We start from the raw sequence: 13,189 nt of genomic DNA, 5'->3' as shown, positions 1-13,189 counted from the left end.
GGGGGAAACAAGAAAAACTTATTTTCCCTCCTTTTATACATCACATTAATATTTCTTATGCTTGTGTTTTGAACAGTTTAAATACTGGGGTGCCTGGGTGGCTCAGTCGGTTAAGCGTCTGATCTCGGCTCAGGTCATGATCTCACGGTCCATGGGTTCGAGCCCCGGGTCGGGCTCTGTGCTGACCGCTCAGAGCCTGGAGCCTGTTTCAGTCTATGTCTCCCTCTCTCTCTGCCCGCCCCCGCCCTGCTCATGCTCTGTCTCAAAAATAAATAAAACATTAAAAAAATTTTTTTAACGGTTTAAATACTTACCAAAGTAACAAAATTGTGTCTGATGCACACATTGTGTCATTTGATGTATATGAGACAGAGCTCAAGCTTTACCACTTGTTTCACAAGGCATATTATTTTCTCAAGTATTCAAAACATGGGGCGCCTGGGTGGCTCAGTTGGTTAAGCTTCCGCCTTTGGCTCAGGTCATGATCTCATGGGTCATGAGTTCGAGCCCCTCGTAGGGCTCTGTGCTGACAGCTCAAAGTCTGGAGCCTGCTTTGGATTCTGTGTCTCCCTCTCTCTCTGTCCCCCCACTCTCAAAAATAAGTAAACATTAAAAAAGTAAAGTATTCAAAACACAGTCCAACTTCAGTGAGAGAAAACAAGTTATTCCTCTCTCTCACACAGCAAGGATGTTATATAAAGTGAATTCTGAATGTTTTTCAATCATAAACTTTGATTTATTGTTTACTCTCTTCAAATCATACCTTAATCCATCAATCCCTACCAATTTCTCTCCCCTAGCCTCTCCCCCAAATGAACACTGGATTTCTGTACTCACAACTTCACTTGTGTCAAACCGCCCTCCACGGGACTTCTCTAGACGTGCAAGAATGAGGGGAGGTTTTTCAAGAATGACCAGAAATATACCTGCCTCACTGCAAACGCGGTGACAGTCAACTATAAGTCACCTCTGAATATATGTCGTTAAAACTCCACATTTTACGTTGCTAAAAAAATCCTGCCATTCTTTCAAAACTGTCAACTCCGTCAATGGGAAGAGAAAACGTTTTAATCATACAGACATTCCGTGTCGATAGAAATCTCCCTCTGCCAAAGATTGTTGAAATGCAAGAATAAAACTTTTTCTGGATCTTATCCAAAAACAGAATGAAATCTGGGTTTTGCCCCATCACGGAGATCAGGCTCATTTTCTAATTCACCCCCAATAGTATTAAAATGTTTGCTCTGTTTTCCTAACTTCATCTCTACAACAGCCCCTCCCTCTGCCCTTCCTGCAGCCACAGGTAGCGGCTCAGCGCTCCTCTCCAGAGTCAGAGTTCAGAATGGCAACCTTTACTGCTCTGTGATACTGGCAACAGTATTGGACCTGCCCAAGTGCTGTCTCCTCATCTGTAAGATGGGAATAGTAATACCCTCTCATAGTATTGTAAGAATTAAATGAGACCATGCCTGGGAAAGACTGTCTTAGTCAAGTTTCTTTGATCAAGAGGTTGTTTACTTTTCTGCTTTTAGGATGAGTCATCAACAAAACAAAGAGGCTTACCCACATTCATTTTAAAAACGAAGGGACTGGATTTCATGGGAAGGATAGAGGGGTAACTATGTCTTTAAGCCAAGAAAATATTGACCAACAAGTCCAGAAAGGGCAGATACCAGTGCAGCTTCAGGGACCTCAACAGCTGTTCCCATCATTCAAAACTGTCCTGCCATTAACGTGACTCATCTTCAAACTTCTTTAGCCTGTGCGTCTCTCAGCACAAATTTTCAAGACAAAGAATCTGATTGCTTCCTCCTGGCTAACAGATGAGCTTTTCTCACCCAGCGTTTGATCCAGATCCAATTAGCTGTGACTAGGGAGGAAGATTTCATGTCACAGATAGATTCTCAGGGCCTACGATAAGGGAGGGAGGCCGATGCGCACCCCAAAAGTATGTGGTCCTCGTGTTTGGAAATGCCCGGTACATAATGCGTGCTTACTGAGCCTTAGCTATTGTTATTGTTGACAGAGTACCCTGTAATTTTCCCCTTCTATGTGTTTGATTATATCTTTAAAAAAAAATTTTTTTTAACATTTATTTATTTTTGAGAGACAGAGCATGAGTGAGGGAGGGGCAAAGAGAGAAGGAGACACAGAATCTGAAGCAGGCTCCAGGCTCTGAGCTCTCAGCACAGAGCCTGACGTGGGGCTTTAGCCCATGAACCGTGAGATCATGTCCTGAGCCGAAGTCGGATGCTTAACCAACTGAGCCACCCAGGCACCCTAGATTACACCTTTAAACAAAAAACAAAACAAAACAAAACAAAACAAAACAAAACACTAAAGTGTCATTCCTCTCCTTTTTGAATGAAAAAGAAATCTCTCATTTATTTGTTCATCCAAAAAACATGTCATACTTAACGAGTCAAAAATATTCTCAGCACCAAGGATATGGCAGAGAGCAAGGTCCCCACTTTCGTGGAACTTATATTCTAGTGGAAGCTGGGGACTCTGGGAATAACTATATCCAGAAACCATGAATTAATATAATTTGAGGTAGTGAGAAGCTCCAAAAGAAAAATAAAACCGTTTGAGGGGATAAATAATGATAGTGGAGGAAGAATAAGATCTTAAGAGCTAAATGTCGGAGATAAAGCAAGGACCCGTGGACTGCGGTATGGAGTTGAATTTTTATTTTTAGAGTGATTAAACCCACTGAAAGGTTTTGCATGGGGAGATGGTAGATCAGATATATATTTATAAAATATCATTCTGGCTAGCATGTGGAGAATAATCGTGGAACAAGACAGAAAGCAAGGAAATGAGACGGGAGGCTACCGTGGTCATTCAGGAACAGCAAATTAGTAAAGAATGATCAGATTTAGGATCTGTTTTGTTTTGGTATGAAATGTTTCAAGCACACAAATATAGAGAAAAGTAGATTGGTATATCCACCTTCTGGGTCTGTCATATCTTAACACTGTGCCATATTTGCTTCAGGTCCTTTTTTTTTTTTTTTTTTTTTTTTAATTTTTATTTACTTATTTTTGAGTGGGTAGAGGGGCAGAGAGAAAGGGAGAGAGAGAATCCCAAGTAGGCTCTGAGCTGTTAGCACAGAGCCCAAGGTGGGGCTCGATCTCTCAAACTATGAGATCATGACCTGAGCTGAAATCTGGAGTTGGACACTTAACCAACCCAGCAACCAAGCTCTCATGCCTTTTTTTTTTTTTTTTAACAAAAAACTTTATAAATACAGTACAATCCCCCAGAATGCCCCCACAGATCCCATTCCTTTCTCAGAGGCCCCAACTGTCCTGGTTTTGGTATTCATCATTCACATGTTTGTTTCTGAACTTCTATCACATATGTGTATATCCATAAATATATACCATTGTTTCAAATTTCGGAAAATTTGTAGAAAGGATATATAACTTTTCCCACCTTGATTTTTTCATTTCATAGTTTTTGAAATTTGTCCATTTATTATATGTAACTCTGGCTTATTCATTTTTCTTTTTATACTATACACATAGCATTCTTTTTCAGGAATATAGCACAATGTATATATCCACTCTCTTCTTGATGGAGATAAGTTGTTTTCAAGATTTCATTATTACAAACAGTGTTTATTACAACACACTTGTACATGGGGTGCCTGGGTGGCTCAGTCAGTTAAGTGTTCGACTTTGGCTCGGGTCATGATCTCGCAGTTTATGAATTCGAGCCCCTCATCGGGCTCTGTGCTGACAGCTCAGAGCCTGAGCCTGAGCCTGAGCCTGCTTCGGATTCTGTCTCCCTCCATCTCTGCCCCTCCTCCACTCATGCTCTGTCTCTCTCTCTCAAAAATAAAAATACACATTAAGAAAAAGAAAGAAACACTCTTGTACATATCTCCTACTGTGCCTGTGCGGGTGTAAGAGATTCTCTAGGTGGGTGCTTCCTAGCCTTTTTCAGGTCACAGCACACAAAGAAAATGATAAAACTTCTGTGGCATGTTGATAATTTGGAGGGGATTTAGAACACCTATTATGGGCCTTGGTAAAAAACAAACAAACAAAAAACAAGCTCATTACTTTTTTCTTATAATTATGAGAAAAAATGGAATAGTAAAGTGCTATGGAAACTGTGAAATATTAAACTTATATAAAACTTAAAAAAATTTTTTCAAAAGTTTTAATGAAAAGCTTGAGAGAACTTCCATAAGCAGATTTAGTGCTTGAAATGTCTATACTTCCTGATCAAGACATTTTAACGACAATGTCTTCAAATTCTTATAGATACATCTGAAAATAAATTTTACACTTTTACCATTGTTTAAAGGTTGAAATTGTTAGCAAACTGGTGCAGCCACTGTAGAACACAGAATGGAGCTCCCTTGAAAATTAAAAATAGACCTGTGATCCAGTAATCACGTTACTGGGTATATACCTAAAGAACACAAAAACACTAATTTGAAGGGATATGCACAGTCCTATGTTTATTGCAGCTTTATTTACAATAGCCAAATTATGGAAGCAACCTGTGTCCATCAGTACATGAATAATAGGTAAAGATGATGTGGTATAGGCCACCTGGGTGGCCTCGGTTGAACATCCCACTCTTGATTTTGGCTCAGGTTGTGATCTTGAGGTTCATGGGATCCAGCATGGAGCCTGTTTCGGATTCTCTGTCTCCCTGTCTCTCTGCCCCTCCCCCACTTGTGCTCACTCTCTCTCTCTCTCTCTCTCTCTCAAAATAAATAAATATTTAAAAAAAAGACAATGTGGTGTATACACACACACACACACACACACACACACACACACAGGAATATTACTCAGCCATTAAAAAATGAAATCCTGCCATTTGCAAAATAATGGACAGAGCTAGAAAGTATAATGCTAAGTGAAATAAGTCAGAGAAAGACAAATACCATATGTGGAATTTAAGAAACAAAACAAATGAGCAAAGGGGGAAAAAAAGAGGCAAACCAAGAAACAGACTCTTAACTATAGAGAAGAAACTGATGGTTACCAGAAGAGAGGTGGCCATGAGCGGGCCAAATAGGTGATGGAGATTAAAGAGTACGCTTGCTGGGCGCCTGGGTGGCTCAGTCAGTTACGCATCTGACTTTGGCTCGGGTCATGCTCTCACTGTTTGTAAGTTTAAGCCCCGCGTGGGGCTCTGGGCTGACAGCTTGCTCAGAGCCTGCAGCCTACTTCAGATTTCTGTGTAAACATCTCCTTCTGCCCCATACCCCCCACTTGTGAGCACTTTCTCTCTCTCCATCCCTCCCTCTTTCTCTCAAAAATAAATATTTACAAAAAATAAAGAGTACACTTGTGATGAGCACTGAGTAATGTATAGAGCCCCGCTTCTCTCTCTCTCTCTCTCTCTGTGCCTCATGGGATTCTCTCTCTCTCTCTCTGCCCCTCGCTCACTTGTGCCCTGTCTCTCAAAAAAAAAAAAAAAAAAATCTAATACCCCCCAGGGTGCCGGGATGGCTCAGTGGGTTAAGCATCTGACTCTTGATTTCGGCTCAGGTCATGATCTCACGGATTCGTGAGTTCAAGCTCCACATCGGGCTCTGTGCTCACAGTGTGGAGCCTGCTTGGGATTCTCTCTCTCCCTCTCTCTCTCTCTGCCCTCCCTCACCTGCACACACCCACACTCTCTCTCTCACAATAAATTAATAAACATTAAAAAAATCTAATGCCCCCCAAAATAAAATAACAAAAATAAAAGTCTAATAACCATTTTATTTTCTATCATTGGAAAATACAATTTTGAATGATAAACATTTTATCATTACAATATGATTTATCATTTTATGATCAACAAAATAGGCTTTACATTCTAGCTGTGCTTATAGTATAGAAAATTCACATATACCCAGTTCCCTTATTATTAACACCTCATATTAATGTGGTATATATGTCACAATTAATAAACAAATAATAGTACATTATTATTAACTAAAATTCATACTTTATACAGATTACCTTAGTTCTTGCCTAATGTCCTTCTGTAGCAGGATCTCAGCCACATTATATTTAGTTGTTATATCACCTTAGGTTCATCTTGGCTGTGATTGTTTCTGACTTTCCTTGTTTTTTGATTACCTTGAAACTTTTAAGGAGTATTGATCAGGTACTTTGGAGAATATCTCATAAGTGAGATTTGTCTGATGTTTTTCTTTTTTTTTTTTTTGAAAAATTTTTAACGTTTATTCATTTTTGAGAGACAGAGAGTGACAGAGTGTGAGCAGGGGAGGGGCAGAGAGGGAGATACAGAATCCAAAGCAGGCTCCAGTCTCTGAGCTGTCAACACAGAGCCTGAGGTGGGGCTCAAACCCATGAACCATGAGATCATGACCTGAGCCGAAGTTGGACGCTTAACTGACTGAGCCACCCAGGAGCCCCTGATGTTTTTCTCTTAATTAAACTGGGGTTATAGGTTTTTGAGAGGAAGACCACAGAGGTAAATTTCCATTCTCATGATATCATATCAAGGGTGCATACTATGATCATAACTTACCGTATCTCATCAGAACTGGGGAGGCGATAAAAAACTGTCTCATGACAGTCTCTGTGATACAGAAGCAACTGAGAAACAGACTTGTAGCAGCTCCTCACAAATCTCCATGTTGGTTTTTAGTCATTTGATCCTGTTTTCTGGCATGTCTGGTAATTTCTGAGCACATGTCAAGCATTGTGTATAAATTATATATTAGTTTTCCCCTTCATTAGTTTCTTCTTATGTTTAGTATGTCTTTCTTCTTACTTTCCTTGGATATTTTTCTGTTCTCTTATTTAAAGTTGTTCAGGTCAACTGACCACAGCTTTTTATCCCTAACTGTAAATTTAAGGTTAAATTTCTCTATAACTGTAGTTATAGGTACACCTCAGGGTTTTTTTTTTTTTTTTTTTTTTTTTAATTTACATCCAAGTTAGTTAGCATATAGTGCTATAATGATTTCAGGAGTAGATTCCAGTGATTCATCCTCCATGTATAACACCCAGTGCTCATCCCACCAAGTGTCTTCCTTAATGCCCCTTACCCATTTAGCCCCTCCCCCCTCCCACGACCCAAGCAACCCTGTTTGTTCTCTGTATTTCAGAGTCTCTTATGTTTTGTCCCCCTCTCTGTTTTTATATTCTTTTTGCTTCCCTTCCCTTATGTTCATCTGTTTTGTATCTTAAATTCCACATGAGTGAAGTCATATGATATTTGTCTTTCTCTGACTTATTTCGCATAGCATAATACCATCTAGTTCCATCCATGTTGTTGCAAATGGCAAGATTTCATTCTTTTTGATTGCCGAGAATACTCCATTACGTATATATACCACATCTTCTTTATGCATTCATCTATCGATGGACATTTGGGCTCTTTCCATACTTTGGCTGTTGTCAATAGCACTGCTATAAACATTGGGGAACATGGCCCCTTCGAAACGGCACACCTGTATCCGTTGGATAAATACCTAGTAGTGCAGTTGCTGGGTCGTAGGGTAGTTCTATTTTTAACTTTCTAAGGAGCCTCCATACTGTTTTCCAGAGTGGCTGCACCAGTTTGCGTTCCCACCAGCAGTGCGAAAGGGTTCCTCTTTCTCTGCATCCTCGCCAACATCTGTTGCCTGAGTTGTTAATTTTAGCCATTCTGACTGGTGTGAGGTGGTATCTCATTGTGGTTTTGATCTGTATTTCCCTGATGATGAGTGATGTTGAGCATTTTTTCATGTGTCTGTTTGCTATCTGGATGTCTTCTTTGGAAAGTGTCTATTCATGTCTTTTGCCCATTTCTTCAATGAATTTTTTTTGGGGGGGTTGTTGAGTTTGATAAGTTCTTTATAGATTTTAGAGACTAACCCTTAATCTGATAGGTCATTTGCAAATATTCTCTCCCATTCCATTGGTTGCCTTTTAGTTTTGGTGATCAGAGATTTTGATATGTAGTATTTTCATTACCATTCAGGTAAATAGTTTAAAATTTTTCATAGTGATATTTCCTTTGACTCATAGGCTATTTAGAAGGGTATTTCTTCATTTCCAAAAATGTGGCAATTTTCTAGTTATCTCTTACTGAGTTTTAGCTTAATTGTGCATAAGTCATAATCTGTATGATTCCAATCCTTTTAAATTTAGTGAAAATCAACAACAAAAAAACCCAAACAACCTGATTTTAAAAATTGGTAAAGGTTTTGAGTAGACATTTCTTCAAAGAAGATATACATGTGGCCCATAAGCACATGAAAAAGTACTTACATTAGTAATCATTAGGGAAATGCAAATCAAAACCATAAGATATCAGCTTGCTCCTATTAAGATGGCTACTATTAAAAAAATAAAAACCAGAAAATAACAAGTGTTGATGTCGATGTGGAACATTTGAACCCTTGTGCACTGCTGGTGAAAATGTAAAATGGTGCAGCCACTGTTGAAAACGGAATGGCAGTTCCTCAAAATGTAAAAACAGAATTACCATATGACTCAGCAATTCCACTTCTGGGTATATCCTGAAAAGAACTGAAAGCAGGGTCTCAAAGAGATATTTCTATACCCATGTTCATAGCAGCATTATTCACAATAGCCAAAAGGTGGAAGCAACTTTCTATGAACGGAATGTCTGCATTCCCCCCCCCCCGCCCCGACCCCCCCCCCCCGACCCCAAACCCATCTGTGTTAAAGCCCAGTTCCCAATTTGATGGTAGTTGGAGATGGGGCCTTTAGGAGGTAACTGGGTTTAGCTGAGGTCACGAGAGTGAAAGCTCTAAGATGGGATTAATGCCCTTATGAGAAGATGAAGAGACCACAGCTCTTTCTACTGTGTAAGAATACAGCAAGAAGGCAGCTATCTGTAAACTAGGAAGCAGGCCCTCATCAGACACTAAATCTGCTGGCACCTTGATCTTGAACTTCCCAGCCTCCAGAACTGTGTATGTGTGGGGGGAAGTTGTTGTTCAAGCTACCGGGTGTGTGAGATTTTGTTTTGGTAGCCCAGGCTAAGACACAACCTGTGTTGACATATAAACAAAATATTGTATATACATACAATGGAATATTATTCAGCTTTAAAAAGGAAGAGTATTCTGTCCTATGCTACAACATCGTTGAACTCTGAAGACATTACGCTGAGGAAAATAAGCCAGTCACAGACACAAAGGCCCTATAATTCCACTTACATGAGGTACCAGGAGCAGCCAAATTCATGGGGAAAGCAGTATGGTGGTGGCCAGGGGCCAGGGGCAGAGGAAAATGGGGAGTTATTTTTAGATGAGTTTTGGTTTGGAAAGACAAAGAGTTCTGCAGATGGATGGTGGCGATGGTTACGCAACAGCGGCTATTCTTTATTTTTTTATTAAAAAATTTTATTTTAATGTTTATTTTTGAGAGAGACACTGAGAGTGGGGGGGGGGAAGGGCAGAGAGAGGGAGACACACAGATTCTGCAACAGGCTCCAGGCTCTGAGCTGTTAGCACAGAACCTGATGCGGGGATCGAACTCACAAACGGTGAGATCATGACCTAAGCTGAAATTGGATGCTTAACCAACTAAGCCACTCAGGCACCACAACAGTATGACTATTCTTAATGGCAGTAAGCCGTACACTTAAAATGGTTTAAGATGGTAAATTTTATGTGTGGTTTATTGCAATTTTTTAAATTGTTGAGACTTGCTTCATGGTCAGTGTATGTATAGTTTTTGCAAATGTTCCTTAAGTGCTTGAAATAACACATTTTCTGCACATTAAAGTCACTTGGTTGAGTTTGTTAATCATGTTCTAACAAAAATCTAGATCTTTAATGATTTTTTCTTTGCCTTTTTGGATCAATTACTAAGGTAGGTATGGTAAAATGCTTCACTGTACTTGTGGATTTATTCTATTTCTCATTGTGGTTCTATGTGATACGTGGAAGTCATGCCATCACTTGCACACAATTTAAAACTGCTATATTTTATTGGTGAATTAAACGCCCTTGGGAAATCCCAAGTATGGCCTCCCTATAAGGTATCCACAGTTCATTTATAGTCAGTTCCTCCTGATCTAGAGGCAGTTTACTGGTCAGCAGTCGTTTTTAATTTTTTAAATGTTTATTTATTTTGAGAGAGAGCACATGAGAGTAGGGGGCGGGGGAGGGTCAGAGAGAGAGGGAGGGAGAGAATCCCATGCAGGCCCCTTGCTGTCAGTGCCGAGCACAATACTGCGCTCAAGCTCACAAACTGAGATCATGACCTGAGCCAAAATCAAAGTGGGACGCTTGGGGGTGCCTGGGTGGCTCAGTCGGTTAAGCCTCTGACTCTTGGTTTTGGCTCAGGTCATGATCTCAAGGTTCTGTGGGTTTGAGCTCTGAGTTGGGCTCTGCACTGGCAGCAAGGAGACTGCTTTGGCTTCTCTCTCTCCCTCTCTCTGCCACTCCCCTGCTCACACTGCCTCTGTCTCTCAGAATAAATAAATAAACTTAAAAAAAAAAAGAGTGGGACACTTAATGAATTGAGCCATCCAGGTGCCTCCAGAGGCCATTTTTTAAATCATAACACTCTATCAGTTTCCAGTGAACAAAGTTGGAAAGTTAACTGAAGGTCAAGTTCTCATGCAGGATGGGAAAGGGTTTTGTTACCCTTTCACCTAGTGTTTTTCATCAGTCTGGAAAGTCTCAGGTTTTCTTTCTCCTCACATATTACTTCTGCCTCATTCTGACTTTCTTGTTCTTTGAGGACTCCAATTAAACATCTTTTGGACCTTTTCAACATCATCTCATGTCTCCATGAGATGTCTTCAATATTTTCCTAGGCATTTTCCTTTTTTTTTTTTTTTTTTTTGTTTTCTCTGTACTTCCTTCTGACATATGTTCTGGTTATTTTCTCCTAAACTGTGTGTAATATACTACTAAACCTATGCATTGAGTTCTTAAACCTCTCAATTCTGGAATAGAGTTTCTGCTACGTTATTTTTTTTAAACCTCTTATTTTTTAGTGCAAGCATGATTTTTATTTCAGTCTTCTGACTACATGTTGGTCATGTTATTTGGAAAATTATCTGTGTCGGGTAATTTGAGGTTTGGGGTGATGATATCTTCACCTGGAGAGAATTTCAGTTTGTTTCTGCCCAGTGCCTATAGCTTGCCACTCTAGGCCCTGTTTATTCAATATACAAAACTTGAGATTTTATTACTGTTAAACCTGATTGCAATCTGTGGAAGTGCTGATTGACTCCTGGTTCATCTTTACCCTATAGGGTCTTGTATTAAATATGTGGGGTGTTTACTAGACTTTCCATCTTCTGTGGCACTACATTTAGACTTATTTCTCTCTTGCTCAGCAATCCTGCAAAAGTCATAGTTACTTTATAGGTTTTACTTTTGGATCATTAAATGCCTTCAGGACAAATGTTTGGTTTCACTGCCTGGAATACTTCCTTCTAATATTTTGGCTGGATAATTCCTTATACAGTATTGGGCATGTGGTTCTGCTTTTCTAAACCCAGATTTTTATGTTGGTTTTCAGGTGGTGAGTTGGATCAAATGACCAAATTGTTTATTATGTATGCTGTGTGAAACCATCCTTGCATTACAAAGGTAAGAGCTGTTTATAAGTTAGATGGAAAAACTAATTTTTGTCTAGTTTTGGCATCAAAATTATTATAGCACTTAAAAATAAGTAGAGAATGTTGCTTCATTTTTTAGTTCTCTCTATAGTATTAGAGATCCGATCATTGGTTGCTTCTTGTGGGAGCTTTGACTGGGAAGGGGCAAGAAGTAACTTGGAACTTTCGGGGCTGATGGAAATGTTCTGTATCTTGATAAGCATTTTTCAAAACTAATTGAAGAATTTACTTAAAATATGAGGATTTCATTATATGTAAATTATGCCTTAGTAAAAATTATTGTTCAAATATTAATAATTGTTGAATCTAGTTGGGTTATATACAGGTGTTCATTGTATTATGCTTTCAACTTTTCCTGGTGTTTAAAAATTTGAGGGGCGCCTGGGTGGCTCAGTTGGTTAAGCTTCCCACTTGGGCTCAGGTCATGATCTTGCAGTAAATGAGTTCGAGCCCTGCATTGGGCTCTGTGCTGACAGCTCAGAGCCTGGAGCCTGCTTCGGATTCTTTGTCTCCCTCTCTCTCTCTCTCTGCCCTCCCCAGCTCACGCTCTGTCTCTCTCTCAAAAATAAAACATTAAAAAATAAAATAAAAATTTCAGAATAAAAAGTTGGGGATATGAAGTTAAAAGATAAATTCATTGTTCAGTTTCTTTCATATTAGTTTCAATAACGGTCAAGATCAAACACTATCAGAAGAGTGTTAAGGAGTGAAGAAATGTGATTAAAATAGATGTATGCTTGGCAAAGGAAGAAAGGTGGCTTGGAAATATAGGAGGCTTGAAAATCATGATTATACGGAGGAAGAAATCAGTGGAAAAGAGAGATGTTGAGATCAGGGAGGGTTGATGGGTTTAGAGATAGGAAGGAAAAGGATTAACAAGACAGGTGCTTGGAACTGAATTAAAAACTTCACTGCATGGTCCAACCACGTTAAGTCTTTTCTAAAGACACTGGTATATATTACATGGGTATATGAGAGTCTCTTAATAATTTTATTTTGGTATGTGTTTATCAGCTGTTTAGATATAAAAAAATTATCATCTATTGCTTTGTAAGTTCATAAAGTCATGTATCTTAACTCATTTACTCCTTCACCATCCTGAGTTCAGGAATAATCATTCTTGTTTTATAGATTAGAAAATGAGGTTGTGACTTTGCTAAAGTTACACAGCTAATAAGTGAAAAAGCCACTCCTGAGACTTTTGACTTCATGTAACCTTAGGCCACTTTAATTACAATACTGAGGTTTTAAAATTTGAGCTAGATTAAGGGGGTGGATCAATCAGGTAATTGCCTTGAACATCAATTCATATAAACTGTTGACACATTCTATCATTGAAAATATGAGGGGGGGGGGGCACCTGGCTGGCTCAGTTGGTGACGTGTGTGACTTTTGATCTCAGGGTGGCAAGTTTGAGCCCCACATTGGGTGCAGAGATTACCAAAAAATAAAATCTTAAACAAAAGGTAATAAGGAGAAAATTGCATTTAATGTAACTCCCCCCTGGGGTAATAGTTCTGTGTGTGGCCAGAAGTGGTACTTTGGTATGTGGCCTCAAGTGGTGGTAAGGTTACCACACCTTCCTCCTCCCAACTCTGCTCCAAGG

Source organism: Leopardus geoffroyi, chromosome D3 (assembly GCF_018350155.1).
Source record: "Leopardus geoffroyi isolate Oge1 chromosome D3, O.geoffroyi_Oge1_pat1.0, whole genome shotgun sequence".
Taxonomy (NCBI): Eukaryota; Metazoa; Chordata; class Mammalia; order Carnivora; family Felidae; genus Leopardus; species Leopardus geoffroyi.
This window is presented reverse-complemented; position numbering follows the sequence as displayed.